This window comes from Balaenoptera musculus, chromosome 5 (assembly GCF_009873245.2).
Source record: "Balaenoptera musculus isolate JJ_BM4_2016_0621 chromosome 5, mBalMus1.pri.v3, whole genome shotgun sequence".
In the NCBI taxonomy this organism is placed as follows: domain Eukaryota; kingdom Metazoa; phylum Chordata; class Mammalia; order Artiodactyla; family Balaenopteridae; genus Balaenoptera; species Balaenoptera musculus.
In genome coordinates, this window is record NC_045789.1 from 7373163 (window position 1) to 7389518 (window position 16356).

General features: G+C 37.4%; 1 protein-coding gene across 1 annotated transcript in view; it reads right to left on the minus strand.

Annotated features, from left to right (window-relative positions):
• Positions 1-16356, minus strand: part of MARCHF1 (membrane associated ring-CH-type finger 1) — a 338485-nt gene that overhangs the window by 267255 nt on the left and 54874 nt on the right. The gene's annotated exons all lie outside the window — the stretch shown is intronic.

The following is a 16356-nucleotide window of genomic DNA, read 5'->3' on the forward strand; positions in this document are numbered from 1 at the left end:
TAAGTGACAAAAGATGACAAAAAAGTTTCATTTTGAAAAGTATTACAATATCAGCTAACCTATACCCGTAAGAGGACCAAGTTCTTTCAGATGGAGTTATCCTCTCACTTGGGGTGTTGTTTGATACTCGTAGGAGGAAGATGAAATGATCTGATGGATGGAAGAATATTTTTATTCCTTAACGAATCCTAAGTTTACTGAACTTTTTGGAGCTCCAGGACAAATTTGTTTTGGAGCACCACAGCAATTCAGCCAAGTCACAGACTGAAAACTCAGCTAGTAGGTCTGTTTCTACCTACGCTGCTGACATAAGATCTTTGATAATTTGCTTACTATTTGGCTCTCCATTTCTGGAAAAATAAGAACTGGGAGATAATGCTATTTCATAGGGACTGCTGAAGTCCATAATTGTTAAATACCTTAACTGCTTAGCAAATAAAGAATGGAATAAGCAATCAATATATACGTTCTTCTAGTGATTAATATCAAATGAAGGTTTTTTTTTTTTCCCCAAATAGAAACTTTTGATAGAAAAACCTGATTCCCACCAGTAGATATTCCACTTTAGATATTCTTGATTTGCATATCTCCCCAGCACTCACTGAGAAATTCAAACACTGCACGCAAAGATTTCTATCTTATCTGTAGGTCTCTCAACTTCATTCTTGTAAAACACTGCCTGATCTCAATCAATATCCTTTTGTACCAGCCAAGATATTGACTGCAGAGTGGAGAAATGTGTTCACAGCATTAGGACAAGAAAAATACCAGAGGAATAATTAGTCTTAAAAAACTCTAAAATAGTTACATTTGGGTTGCATTGAGTTTGTAGGTCTAGTGCTGCTAGAAATCAGAATCACAGATTTGAGAACTTAGCATGATGAAAAATTAAGTATTTCAACTTGTAGTTCTCCACATAGGAAAATGACATAAATAGCATTAGTTCTCCAAATATATTAATTTATAACTTGAAAATTTCTCCACAGTTTCTCATACAGAGGACCACAATTTACTTGCCCATGTCTATAGTTTGCTCTGATTCAAAGTGTGTCTCAGGTATTTTATCTAAAGCAGCTGGTATTTCACACCCTGATAATCCTAGTTAAGGAGGCTTTTCTAATAGAGGTGTTGTCAAATACTGATCTCAATTTATTCTTCTATTATTCTCGTTTAGCTAGAACTGAAATAAAATGAAGACAGTGGCTTTTTTTCTTCATTCTCAAAAAAAATATTTTACTTATGAAACACAATGTGAAAATACATGGGAGAACAATATTCCATGCTGTTAGAGGCTATTAATTGAAGAATAAAGGATTCTGCTTTACACTGTTAGAAGAGGCAGATAATACTAATATATTTCCACAGTGTCTGTCAAATATCTTCCCACAGTATCTGATTAAAAGTAACACATTTACCCCCAATTTAATGGATGTCAGAGGAAGAAAAGTCACTGTTAATGACAGAATAATGCCCCCTACAGAGGTCCACATCCAAATCTCAACACCTATGCATATGTTACCGCACATGGTAAAAAGGACTTTGCACCTGTGATTAAATCAAGGCTTTTGTGATGATGAGATTATTCTGGATTATCTTGGTGGGCCCAGTATAATCAAAAGAGTCCTTTTAGAAGGGAGAAAGGAGGGTCAGGGTCAGGGAAGGAGATATGATATGAGGACACCAAGGGTGGAGAAAGAGAGGGGGCTGGTGGGGAGGGAGAGGGAGAGATTGGGAGATGTGCAAACTTTATGCTGCAGACTTTGAAGACAGAGGAAGTGGCCTGGAGCCAAGGAAAGCAGGTGGCTTCAAGAGGTGGAAAAGGCAAAAAATGGGTTTCCCTAGAACCTGCAGAAGGAATTCAGTCCTGCTAGCATCTGGAGTTTAGGAGTTCTGACCTCCAAAAATGTAAGATAATAAACTTGTGTGGTTTCAAGCCGCTCAGTCTGTGGTTATTTGTTACAACAGGAAGCTCATACATGCACTCAATCACACCTCTACTTTTTGAATTTCAATATTTATAAATCTCTAATGGAAATTAAATTAAGGGTGTTAAAATTCAGATTATATATTTGGGATAGATTTGAAGATATAGACAATGAAAATTATTCCTAAAATGGCACTTCAAACTAATTGTAGCAATTAAGTAGAAATCTTTTCTCTATGTATATATATATATAAATTATATATAATATTTAAAATTATACAAATTTTTCGCATAAATAATGAATGATAATAAAATAGTAATGCAAATTATTAAATTTGCTTTTTAAACGTTGACAATAAGACATTATAGTAAATATATAAAATAAAAAGAGTAAATAAATATTTAGTGTTCACAAAATCATGAATTTTGCCAATATTCCTGGAAAACTAAATGTTAAACTTATTATATATTAAAAAACTTTTTGGCTTTCTAACAATTTGGGGTTACAAACACAATAAAATGTTAACAAAGATGATAGAGTTCCTGCATAATCTTCTAACATTAACCCAATGTTAACATTTTACCTAAGTATATTTATCAAAATGAATAAATTTACATTGCTCCATTGATAGTAACTAAATTTCTGACATTATTCAGATTTCACTAGTTTTTCCACTAATGTCTTTTTCTGTTCCAGGATCTAATCAGGGATACCATATTGCATTTGTTCATCATGTTTCCTCAGTCTCCTCTGATCTGTGAAATTTTCTCAGTGTTTCCTTGTTTTTCATGATCTTGACACTTTATAAGTATACTAGCTAGGTGTTTTATAGAATGTCCAGCAGTTGGGGTTTGTCTTATTTTTTCTTGGGAAAGGAACACCATGGAGGTGAAGGGCCTTTCTGATTGCATCCCATCAGCAGGGGCGTGCTATCCATATGACCTATTGCTATTGGTGTTAACCTTGATCGCTTGGTACAGGGTGTCTGCCCGGTTTCTGCAGAGTATTTTTCCCTAAACCCAGACTGCACTCCAGAGGTGGGGGATTCAGCTTCACGTCCTACAGGGAGCAGAATCAATGAATCCACGGAAATATGTTAGAAGCCTCACATGATTAATATTTTGGTGGTGATATTTTGAGGCTATGCAAATATTCTGTTTCTCCTCAAAAGTTTTTCCCACTAATTTGAGCATTTATTAGTGAATCTTGACAGCAGCAATTCTTACTGGGATGTTCTAATGGTGATATTACATTTCTCTTATTTTTTCTGCATTTTTTAATTGGAAATTTTTGTGCAACAATATGTCTCTTTTCATATATATATTCAGACAGTTTTTAATATCAGTAGAGATTCATGGATATTTATTTTATTCTTTGGGTTAGAATCTAAAACTCTCATTTAAAATTTTGTTGCTCTTTAACCTCATATTTTAAAACATGCAAATACTGTGGGATAGAAATATAAATGATATAAATTCTTTCTGTAAAATATTAAAAATAAATGTAAAGGTATGCATGTCAGATTCAGCTGAGGAACCTGATAAAATGCAGATCCTTGGCCCTCCCTCCATATATTTGTATCTTTGTATTTGTATATTTAGCAGGTCTGTGGTGGGGTATAACACTGGCATTTTAATAAATATGCCAGGTGATTCTGATATGTACACATGAAAAAGTTTGATATATATTGCTTGAAGTAAACATCAATAATATCACTTGTTTAATATGTGGGAAAAAGTATAGTACTTGAGCTTCCTTCTTTCTTTCTACTTGTGAATAAATGGATTTGTAGGAACTTGCTTGGAGGACCTTAAGGGGAAATGTTTAGAAAAGGTCATGTATTAAGAAAAAGTTTAAGAATGCCATAAGTTCAGTGTTACATCTGCTTTATTTAATATAGTCATGAATTATGTAAGTAAAAGAGTGAAAATCATATCTTTCAAATTTGAAAATAACATTGACAAGTTCAAGAAGCACCAGTTCAGTAAGAACAACCACACACAAAAAATGTGCATGATAAATATCTACGGTGAGGAGAATTTTCATCTTTTCAAATACTTTACTGATTGTCCTCCATCTTTTTGGTTTCATTATAGCACTCGGTAGGTATAAGCAACGGATGCTTACAAAAGGTGGTCATTCACTCACGGGAACTTTAAAAAGAATTATAATATGGACTTCCATCGTGGTCCAGTGGTTAAGAATCCGCCTTCCAATGCAAGGGACGGGGGTTCGATCCCTGGTCGGGGAACTAAGAGGGGCAACTAAGCCTGCGTGCTGCAACTAGAGAGAAGCACGCGCGCTACAACTACAGAGCCCGCGTACTCTGGAGGCCACGCACCACAACTAGAGAGAAGCCTGAGTGCTGCAATGAAGAGCCCACGCACCACAACGAAGACCCAGCGCAGCCAAAAAAAAAAAAAAGAATTATAAATGGGGTTTGAGTTCTAGCTCTGCCTTTTGCTAGCTGTGACAATGGAAAGTTATTTTACCCCTGTAAATCCCAGAGAATACAATAAGATAGTGCATTTAAATTCTGTACCAAAAAACCTGGCACAAGCCTAATATTTGGCAAGTTATTATTATCACTATTCCTATTATTCTTAATAACTCAATGTCTTAGATATCAACTTCATTTTTTTAGGACATAGCTAACCAAAGACAAATTTGTTAACACGAAATTAGAAACATCATAGATGTATTTTTTAGCACTTATGTGCATAATGTACCTCCCTCAAAGTTCAGTTAATGTGCAAAGACTCTATGTGGTTTGCTAAGACTTACATTAGCTAGTGCTGAAGTTTAATTCCTGTTAAAGTTGTAGACTACACCCACTTCTTAGTCAGCTTAAAAAGTTCATTAATACAATGTGAGACTGTATTTCTTACAGTTGGTACTGAAACTATGGAAACATAGCAAGTTTCTGAAATGTATTTTAGCACATGTGTGTTGATGTATGTAAACCAGGTAAAAATCCTTGACACATGCGTGTTCATATCTTTCCTCTTGACCCAATTTATAAGGAACAAAGATACTTGCTTTCTGTGTCAGCTTCTGGTCTTGAGTTGTTTTGAGAATTTTGATGAGTGGGTAAATCTCAGAGAGAAAGCAAAGAAGCCAGAGAAGCTAACTTGATGTAGCTCATAAAGATAATACAAAAAATATGGTGGCGAAGGTTGGCAGAAAGAGAAAGAAGTGCAGCACGGCATGAGTTTGGAAGGTCATTTTGACATGGAGGTAAAAGTGAAGCATCAAGAAAGGGAGTCTTTGGGGTGGCTTTGGCTTCTTTGAGATCAGAAGGAATGAGAAAAGGAAGATTTTTGAGAAATGTGATGAGTTTTACATTAAATCTCCATTACTCTTCCTTGAGATGGTTAAATAGAAATGCAATCTTTTTACTTCTGGGTGTTATTCTTTGAATGAAACACAAGTTAAGATTGACCCATGTAGGGCCTGGGAAGTTAGGTTACAAAATGTATTATTTCACCTTTAATGTATATATGCAGAGACCTTTCTCACTGAGAGTGTCATTGACTGACAGCACAGTGTCTTTTTGTGATCTTGGCATTCTGGGGCCCTGGTGATATTAAAAAATATGAGAAGTAAAGGTATAGTAATTACTTCCTCAGTGTGTTCAATAAGGAAATTTTAAAAGAAGTTTGCAGCTTAACAGTGCTTTATTTTCCTACTGTTTTAATCTTCCCAAAAGGTCAGATAAGCTTTTATTGATATTCATGAAATCAAATGTCTGTAGCCCTGGAAAGACAAATGGTAGTGGCTCTTTTAAATTACTTAGTGATGTGGATGAAAAGGAACCACTTGATAGAAGATGCTGAAACAACAAAAACCCATGTCCTCCTTCTAACATAGCTATTCATAGGATGGATATTCATAAGGGCTCAGAAGGCAGACTATTTCGCCTCTCTACACAAACTTCACTTAGGTACTAATATGTCTCTTCGGTTATACAAAGACCTGAAATAAAAACCACCTGCATCTCAGAGTAAAATCAGACTCAGCTTATCCTAGAAACTGATGGATTGAAAGAAGAGTTCTTAGAAAAATTGTTAGGGGAACCACTGACTGAAACCGCCCACCCTGGCCAGGCCCGATGGTAACCACTTGCATGAGTTATCTTACAACAGGAGGTCCTGGTAAGGAATGTGGAACTCACAAGCTACCACCAACTGGAAGAATTCGGGAAAGGTCAAAAGGAGAGAGAAGACGCCAGCCCATATGTCCTACCAACCTCCCAGAGTCCTTTCGCTGGACCCCATCTTGGCTGAGCGATGAGCGCACCACCAGGAAGGACGCTGAGTCAGAGTGATTGTCCAGAGACAACTGGAAACTCATCCCATCACCACAGAACCGGAGACCACGAGCCATGCGGCCCAGCAGTTCTCCTGGGGTCCCTTACCCTGCTGCTCTCTGCCCGGGCGCCCCTGCCCAATAAAGTCTCCTGCTTTGCCAGCACGTGTGTCTCCTCAGACAATTCATTTCTGAGTGTTAGGCAAGAGCCCACTCTTGGGACCTGGAAGGGGGCCCCTTTCCTGCAACAAAAGGACCCAGAGGAGTGATGAGTCTGGACCTGTAACAGCATACGTTTTTCATCCACTAACAGCACTGCTGACTGGAAACTGAACCTGCAGTGCTGGGGCCTCGGGGTGGGAGAGTGTCTTCTTAGGCGGCAGTGAAATAAGAAGTAGGGGATGAGAGGGAAGCCACCTTCTCACACTGGGATGAGGGCTGAAAACAGAATTTCTGCAGCGGCTCGTGACCTGGCTGAAGACGCTGTTAGCATGCAAGGAATGTAATTAAGGGGCAAGTTTTTTACGTCAGGAGTCTCATTAACACCTCCTAGCAATGCAAATACCTCATTTTAAGTCTCCTGTAATATATGTTTGAAAAAGGGATGAGAAAATTACTCATTTATTGATTCTGGTTTAGCATGGAAGGCATTCTGACAACGACTTCAGAATAAGAACATAAAACCACGGTACCTCAAGAGTTCCGAAGGCACAATAAAGAAAATAACATGGTAAGAGCACATTTACTCACTCCCTGAACTACAGCATATGTGAATGTTTTCTTCTTCTAGCTGAAAATGAACCACCTCTGACTTAGAGACTTACGACAGGTGTGTGGCTATGTGGCCACTGTTATATATTTTGTGTGCTACTCCTGCATTTATTCCATCACTGATGGGTTTTCTCCATAATGTGTCCCTTGGACAAACCAAGCCCATATATAGTAGGATTGAAGTCCCAAAGAATATCCTAGTGTAATTATCTTGAGGGCTACAGTTTCATTTAAACGTGTAAACTAAGAATGCCTCCTGCCACATCAGTGAACAAAGGATGTTGCAACCATCAAGCCACCACATTACAGCCGCCCCGACAGTGAGCCCTGAGGGAGCTCAGGATGGAGACAAAGAATGCCTGCCATGTAGCAGTCAGCTGCTGCAGTCACCCCTGATGGTACCCCCTAAGGAGACTCAGGATGAGAAGCACAGGATACTGGCCCCAGATTCCTGAGGTGCAGATCAATGATTTCAGTGAGCCCAGACTCTTGCATCTTCTCATACATAGAAAAGCGCTAAATCCCTTAACATGAGAAGAGCTGGTTTTATCGTATTGTATATTATTTTTTATTAATAGTAATCTTTTTATGTTCCGACCACCTGGTTTTGCTGCAAAACACTCCTATATCCTGGCTCCCTCCCTTCCTCTTCGTAACAGTTTCTCAGTTATCTAAGATGCTGTGTCCTAGGGCTTAAGTCCTCAGATTTGTCCACCGAATAAAACATAACTCAACTTTTAGGCTGTGTATTTTTTTTAGCTGACAAAGGTAAATTATATATGAGTCATAACATCTTAGTATTTTTCGTACTCTGGAAATTATACGCATTCATATTAACTTCAGAATAACTTGTCAATCAAAAGTGTTTTTATGTTAGACTATGACATCATACCAGCGTAAACCTCACCCTTGATCAACAAGGGTGGGTATTACGGGACTACGGAAGAAGGATTGAGGCCCTGGCTCCTGAACAGGGTCCCCTCCTCTTTACAAAGCAGATCTGGTCACCCAGGCATTCCTTCCTGGCTCCAAAGACCAACACAACTTTTCCAACCTAATCTTGCATCTTCGATTTGTTTCTTTCCTTTGATTTACTCTTCACTCCTAAACTTCTCCTGTGCTTTCTGCTTTCATCGCCCACCAATCCTTAAAAGCTTCCTCTCTGTGTTTATGCCCATGTCACTCTAGTAGAAATTTTCTTGTTGAAATTTTCTTGCGTTCAGATACTAATGCCCCTCAACTGCCCAAATAGTAACTGTTTCTGAGAACTTTTCTTGCTGGGAATCAAGAGGGGAAAAAAAATGTGGTTCTTAAACCATGATGTCACCTTTTTTCTACTATCAAAACACTTCCTCCCACTTGCTGCTTCATAAAGACAGAATCCATGAACAGAATTTTCACTGTTTCATTCCTGCAGTTGCTTCTAGGTTAACAGATTATCACAACAAAACTATTTAAATATCTCCTAAAGTCTACCACAAAGGATCTTCTCTTTGCATAAGTCTTTACATTCTTTTATTTGAGATGAAAAAAAAAATCTCTGCAACAAAATGTAAAGAAAATGATATCCAATTTTCAGTAACCAATATTTAGATTCTACAGAGAATTTAGCAATCAGCTTAATTTTAATATGATGGCTTATAAATATAATTCATGTTTGTTCCTTTGCTCTTCTGATCCAAACAGACATCCTCTTATGTTCAACAAATGCATGCTGATCTTCAAAATCTAATATTTGCAATGCACATTTCACACAATCTACATCTGTAAATTTGTATTAAAGTATCGATATAATTCTTCCATAGTGACATAACTAAATCCCCATCATATGTATAGCTAAGTCCTAACTACTTCATTGGTATCATCTTCTAATGCAGAAGGCATGCAATTAAAGCATTTGAATAACTATTTTAACTGAGAAGTAAAACATAATCAAGTCAATCCTGATTTAGATGCAATTTGCTATACATGGAATTTAGAATTAAACACTAAAAACCACACCACTTAAAACATGTATATTGCAACGCACATACTGGTGTTTCACAAGGTGATTGTTGTCAGTTACAGGGGAGAGTTAGACTAGGAATCCAGGGAGAAAGCTTGGAGGAAGAAGTGCGGAGCAGTGAAGAGGCCCTGGCCTGGGAATTAGGGCCACCAGCTCTGATAGACCCTGGTTCTATTGCTACATAACTTGACCTCAAGCACAGCAAGGTACTGAAATTTCTCTGTCTCCTCCTAAAATGGCACTACCGTCCAAGAGTCCTTGGAGGACTGAATGCAATGGTGTGTACAAACAACTCAACTCAATGCCTGACATATAGCAGGTGTTAAGTAAATTTTAGTCTCCCTTTGTTTGAACACCATGTGTCATTTTCGATTAAAAGGCAGTAAAAAAAAATGTTATCCCTAAGTGAAAAGTAGAACAGTCAAAAATGTCATCTCAATCTAGGGATGCAAGTTGCCATGGCAATGCAAATATCATCCTACTATTCTCTCTACTTAGGTAGTAATAGGAATATATTGCACAGATTGAAAACAGCATTTAGAAAAGTCTCAGTTGTGACTGGCATTGGTGGATTCATGAAGTTACTTGCTGGAGGGCAGATCCTCCCCAGGCCTGTAATTCTCCCCAAGTAGCTGGACGAAAAGATATGGACCTCAAGGGAAGAATTTCTCAACCTTTAAGAAATGTCCCCTTCCTCTCCCTTGAAACACTACTCAAGATATTTCCTGGCTTTGAAAATAAATTTGATTTTTGTGATAGAAAGAACAGTGTAGAAAGTGTTCGGTCACACTATTAAGTTCACTATGCTATCTTCTCTCTCAGTAATTGTTAAAATAAGTGTCATTTATGAAAATTATTGGGGACAGCCTCTGAGAGGGAACTGCTTACGGAAAACCCTTATTCCTTCATTTTAATAACTAACAAATAAAAGCAGCAGCTGTGGTGCAGCGTGCTGACAATTCAGGTTGACATTAGTGTATGAAATACAGGCTTCCCCTGTCTTTCCCCCCCTTTTTTTTGGATTACTAAAAATATATACTTCCTGCACATTATATATCTTTCAGGGGACGTAACCTCCGATGCATTTTCAAGTTTTAGTTTCTAAAATATTGCTATTTCTGAAGAGGACTGCTTGACCAAGCACATCAGTTTCAACTATACTTTTTCATAATAAAAGGTATACTTTTTCAAAATTCCTAACACATCAAATAATAAATTTGTAATGGTCAATGAAAAAGTGTAACACAAATGGATATATAATAAAACAGTAACTCTGTAGAAATTCACAAATTCACAAACAGATGCACACATTCGCAGAGAAAAAGACTAGAAGTATAATGATATTCATGATGCTTAACCTGGATTCTGATGATTTTTATTTATTTGTGCATACTTTCTGTATATTCCAAATTTCCTTGATTACACATGCATTACATTTATATTAAAATATATTTTAAAGAGTGAATAACAATTATTGAGTTCCATATATAAAATGGTAAAATATCCTCATTTTTAGTTGTCAATTCTTCAGAGCTATGAGCCTCAGATTTATACTGTTAGTTTTTTTTTAAAAAGTTCTGAAATAGAGTATATAAAAATATATATAAAAAATAATTTGGGTGTTAAATATAATAAAACAGATTTAAAAGTCCACCAAGATTAAGAAATAGAAAATTCTTTGTCTACTTTAAACACTGCCCTTCATCTTGTTCTTCTTTTCCTAACATGTCTTGATTATTCTTCACCTATTTTCTTTCCATATATATTTGGGACTCGTTTTATCAATTTGCAGAACAAACTACATTGGAATGGAATTGTATCTACACATTCATAAAAATCTGTTTGTGAAATTGATTTTTTCTATCCAACTACATTTATTTAATCTTTTTCAGTGTGTTTCAATAAAAGATGCTGCACATTTTTGGTTGGATTAATTTGCAGGTATTTTAAGAATATTTTCTAACAAATTTGTACTTGTATAGGCGTACCTTAGAAATATTGCAGGTTCCATTCCAGACTACCATGATAAAATGAATATCTCAGTAAAGCAAGTTACATGAATTTTTTGGTTTCCTAGTGCATATAAAAGTTACGTTCACACTATATTGCAATAGCATTATGCCTTAAAAAATGTACATAACTTGGGCTTCCCTGGTGGCGCAGTGGTTGAGAATCTGCCTGCCAATGCAGGGGACACGGGTTCGAGCCCTGGTCTGGGGGGGTCCCACGTGCCGCGGAGCAACTAGGCCCGTGAGCCACAATTGCTGAGCCTGCGCGTCTGGAGCCTGTGCTCCGCAACAAGAGAGGCCGCGATAGTGAGAGGCCCGCGCACCGCGATGAAGAGTGGCCCCCACTTGCCGCAACTAGAGAAAGCCCTCGCACAGAAACGAAGACCCAACACAGCCATAAATAAATAAATAAATAAAATTTTTAAAAAATGTACATAACTTAATTAAAAGCACTTTATTGCTAAAAAATGTTAACCCTTGTTTGAGCCTTTAGTGAGTCCTAATCGTTGTGCTGGTGGAGGGTCTTGCCTTCATGTTGATGGCTGCTGACTAATCAGGGTGGTGGATGCTGAAGACTGGGGCGGCTGGAGAAATTATTTAAAATAAGACAATGACTCTTCCTTTTAGGGACAGTTTCTCTGCAGCACGCGTGCAATGCTCTTTGATAGCATTTTACCCACAGTAGAACTTCTTTCCAAATTGGAGTCGGTCCTCTCCAACCCTGCCACTTGCTTTATCAACTAGGTTTATGTCATATTTTAAGTCGTTTATTGTCATTTCAGCAACCTTCACAGCATCTTCACCAGGAGTAGATTCCATCTCAAGAAACCACTTTCTTTGCTCATCCATATGAAGAAACTCCTCATGTGTTAAAATTTTTCCATGAGATTGCAGCCATTCAGTTACATCTTCGGGCTCCATGTCTAATTCTAATTCTCCTGATATTTCCACCACATCTTCGATTAGTTCCTCCACTGAAATCTTGAGCCCCTCAAAACTGTCCTTGAGGGTTGGAGTAAACTTCTTCCAAACTCTGGTTAATGGTGAAATTTTAACCTCCTCCCATGAACCACAAACATTCTTAATGGCATCTAGGATGGGGGATCCTTTCCAGAGGTTTTCAGTTGACTTTGCCCAGATCTAAATAAGGAATCAATTTCTATGGCAGCTACAGCCTTATGAAATGTATTTCTTAAATAATAAGACTTGAAATAAAAATTACTCCTTGATCCATAGACTGCAGAAGGGATGTTGAGTTAACAGGCAAGAAAACAACATTAATCTAGCTGTACATCTCCATCAGAGTTCTTGGGTGACCAGGTGTATTGTCAACGAGCAGTAATATTTTGAAAGGAATCTTTTTTTTTTTTTTTCCCTGAGGAGTAGGCCTCAATAGTGCACTTAAAATAGTCAGTACCAGTACCATACTCTCTTGATTACTGTAGCTTTCTGGTATAGTTTGAGGTCAGGGAGCCTGATTCCTCCAACTCCATTTTTCTTTCTCAAGATTCCTTTGGCTATTCGGGGTCTTTAGTGTTTCCATATGAATTGTAAAATGTTTTGTTCTAATTCTGTGAAGAATGCCATTGGTAGTTTGAGAGGGATTGCATTGAATCTGTTGATTGCTTTGGGTAGTATAGTCATTTTCACAATATTGAGTCTTCCAATCCAAGAACATGGTCTATTTCTCCATCTGTTTATGTCATTGATTTCTTTCATCAGTGTTATATAGTTTTCAGAGTAAGTCTTTCACCTCCTTAGGCAGGTTTATGTCTAGGTATTTTATTCTTTTTGTTGCAATGGTAAATGGGAGTGTTTCCTTAATTTCTCTTTCTGATTTTTCATTGTTGGTGTATAGAAATGCCAGAGATTTCTGTGCATTAATTTTGTATCCTGCAACTGTATCAAATTCACTGGTTAGTTCTAGTAGTTTCCTGGTGGCATCTTTAGGATTTTCTATGTACAGTATCATGTCATTGGCAAACAGTGACAATTTTACTTCTTCTTTTCCAATTTGTATTCCTTTTATTTCTTTTTCTTCTCTGATTGCTGTGGCTAGGACTTCCAAAACTATGTTGAATAAGAGTGGTGAGAGTGGACATCCTTGTCTTGTTCCTGATCTTAGTGGAAATGCTTTCAGTTTTTCACCATTGAGTATGATGCTTGCTGTGGGATTGTCATATCTTGCCTTTATTATGTTGAGGTAGGTTCCCTCTATGCCCATTTTCTGGAGAGTTTTTATCATAAATCGGTGTTGAATTTCGTCAAAAGCTTTCTCTGTATCTATTGAGATGATCATATGGTTTTTAGTCCTTAATTTGATAATGTGGTGTATCACATTGATTGATTTGCCGATATTGAAGAATCCTTGCATCCCTGGGATAAATCCCACTTGATCATGGTGCATGATCCTTTGAATGTGCTGTTGGATTCTGTTTGCTAGTATTTTGTTCAGGATTTTTGCATCTATGTTCAGCAGTGATATCGGTCTATAATTTTCTTTTATTGTAGTATCTTTTTCTGGTTTTGGTATCAGGGTGATGGTGGCTTCATAGAATGAATTTGGGAGTGTTTCTCCCTCTGCAATTTTTTAGAAGACTTTGAGAAGGATTGGTGTTAACTCTTCTCTAAATGTTTGATAGAATTCACCTGTGAAGCCATCCGGTCCTGGACTTTTGTTTGTTGGAAGATTTTTAATTATGGTTTCCATTTCATTACTTGTGATAGGTCTGTTTATATTTTCTAATTCTTCCTGGTTCCGTCTTGGAAAATTGTACCTTTCCAAGAATTTGTCCATTTCTTCGTGGTTGTCCATTTTATTGGCATATAGTTGTTTGTAGTAGTCTCTTATAATCCTTTGTATTTCTGCAGTGTCAGTTGTGATTTCTCCTTTTTCATTTCTAATTTTGTTGATTTGCGTCCTCTCCCTTTTTTTCCTGATGAGTCTGGCTAAGGGTTTATCAATTTTGTTTATCTTCTCAAAGAACTAGCTTTTAGTTTTATTGATCTTTGCTATTGTTTTCTTTGTTTCTATTTCATTTATTTCTGCTCTGATCTTTATGATTTCTTCCCTTCTACTGACTTCGGGTTTTCTTTGCTCTTCTTTCTCTAGTTGTTTTAAGTGTAGGGTTAGATCGTTTATTTGAGATTTTTCTTGGTTCCTGAGGAGAACCTGACTTGCTATACACTTCCCTCTTAAAACTGCTTTTGCTGAGTCCCATAGGTTTTGTGTCGTCGTGTTTTCATTGTCATTTGTTTCTATGTCTTTTTTAATTTCTTCTTTGATTTCTTCAGTGATCTTTTGGTTAGTTAGTACTGCACTGTTTAGCCTCCATGTATTTGTGGTTTTTCACAGTTTTTTTTCCTGTAACTGATTTCCAATCTCATAGCGTTGTGGTCAGAAACATAGATCAGTGGTACAGGATAGAATGCCCAGAGATAAACCCACGCACATATGGGCACCTAATTTATGACAAAGGAGGCAAGAACATACAGTGGAGAAAAGACAGCCTCCTGAATAAGTGGTGCTGGGAAAACTGGACAGCTACATGTAAAAGAATGAAATTAGAACACTCCCTAACACCACACACAAAAATAAACTCCAAATGAATTAAAGATTTACATGTAAGACCAGACACTATAAAACTCTTAGAGGAAAACATAGGAAAAACACTCTTCGGCATAAACCACAGCAAGAACTTTTTTGATCCACCTCCTAGAATAACAGAAATAAAAATAAAAATAAACAAATGGGACTTAATTAAACTTAAAAGCTTTTGCACAGCAAAGGAAACCATAAATAAGGCAAAAAGATAACACTCAGAATAGGAGAAAATATTTGCAAATGAAACAACAGACAAAGGATTAATCTCCAAAATATACAAATAGCTCAGGGAGCTCAATATCAGAAAAACAAACAATCCAGCTAAAAAATGGGCAGAAGACCTAAATAGACATTTGACCAAGGAAGACATACAGATGGCCAAAAGGCACATGAAAAGATGCTCAACATCACTAATTATTAGAGAAATGCAAATCAAAACTACAATGAGGTATCACCTCACGCCAGTCAGAATGGCCATTAGCAAGAAATCTAGAAACCATAAATGCTGGAAAGGGTGTGGGGAAAAGGGAACCCTCCTGCACTGTTGATGGGAATGTAAATTGATACAACCACTATGGAAAACAGTATGGAGGTTCCTTAAAAAACTAAAAATAGCACTACTGTATGACCCAGCAGTCCCACTACTGGGGATGTACCACAATGTTCATTGCAGCACTATTTACAATAGTCAGGACATGGAACCAACCTAAATGTCCATCGACAGATGAATGGATAAAGACAATGCGGCACATATATACAATGGAATATTACTCAGCCATAAAAGGAAACGAAACTGAGTTATTTGTAGGTAGGTGGATGCACCTAGAGTCTGTCATACAGAGTGAAGTAAATCAGAAAGAGAAAAACAAATACCATATGCTAACACATATATATGGAATCTAACAACAACAACAAAAAAAATGGTACTGATGAACCTAGTTGCAGGGCAGGAATAAAGAGGTAGATATAGAGAATGGACTTGAGGACATGGGCTGGGAGAGCGAAGCTGGGGTGAAGTGAGAGTAGCATCGACATATATACACTACGGAATGTGAAATAGTTGGCTGGTGGGAAGCAGCCGCATAGCACAAGGAGATCAGCTCGGTGCTTTGTGACCACCTAGAGGGGTGGGATAGGGAGGATGGGAGGGAGGCTCAAGAGGGAGGGGATATGGGGACATGTGTATGCATATGGCTGATTCGCTTTGTTGTGCGACAGAGACTAACACAGTTGTGAAGCAGTTCTACTCCAATAAAGATGTATTAAAAAAATATTCAGTAAACCATGTTGTAAAGAGATGTGCTGTCATTCAGGCTTTGTTGTTCCATGTATAGAGCACAGGAAGAGTAGACTAAGCATAATTTTTAAGGGCCCTAGGATTTTCAGATGGTAAATGAGCATTTGCTCAACTTAAAATCACTGGCTGCATTAACCCCTATAAGAGAGTCAGCCTGTCCTCTGAAGCTCTGAAGCCAGGCATTGACTTCTCCTCTCTAGCTATGAAAGTTCTAGATGGCATCTTCTTCCAGGATAAGATTGTTTTGTCTACATTGAAAATCTGTTGTTTAGTGTAGCCACCTTCATGAATTAGCTAGATCTTCTGGATAACTTGCTGCAGCTTCTATATCTGCACTTGCTTTTTCACCTTGCACTTTCATGTTATGGAGATGGCTTCTTACCTTGAACCTCATGAACCAACCTTTGCTGCCTTCAAACTTTTTTTTGCAGTTTCTT